Consider the following 430-nt stretch of genomic DNA (forward strand, 5'->3'; position numbering starts at 1 on the left):
GTTAGCACTGAGAATGCCACTTGCTCCCTGTCTAAAACCTTTCAAATGTCACAGAAACCTTTGAAGTGTAAAATGTCTGGGTTTTTCAAAGCTGCTTTGACTTAATGGGCCTCCTGGATCCAGTCCCCTTTATAACCGCAAGTCTCGCTGACATTTGCCTCCCAAGAACCATTTTTCTGTCTTTCCTTTTTTCGGCCTTGTGTTTGAACTTGGTCTAATCAGTCCTGTGGATCAGGAGGCCTCCTCAGAAAAGAAGAAAACTTTTGTTTTGTTTTGTTTTGTTTTGTTTCCAAAAGGTGAGCTTGGGGCCAGCCCTGAGAGGTTGGGAGATCTCTGTGTTGGGTTTTGTTCTGAAAAGAAACCACGCTAAACATTGTGACTCAAGCATTGCTTCCTTAGAACTTAACCACCTATCCGTTTGGGGAGGGTG

Source organism: Echinops telfairi, unplaced genomic scaffold, assembly GCF_000313985.2.
Source record: "Echinops telfairi isolate 266 unplaced genomic scaffold, ASM31398v2 ScPeMD7_7473;HRSCAF=8511, whole genome shotgun sequence".
Taxonomy (NCBI): domain Eukaryota; kingdom Metazoa; phylum Chordata; class Mammalia; order Afrosoricida; family Tenrecidae; genus Echinops; species Echinops telfairi.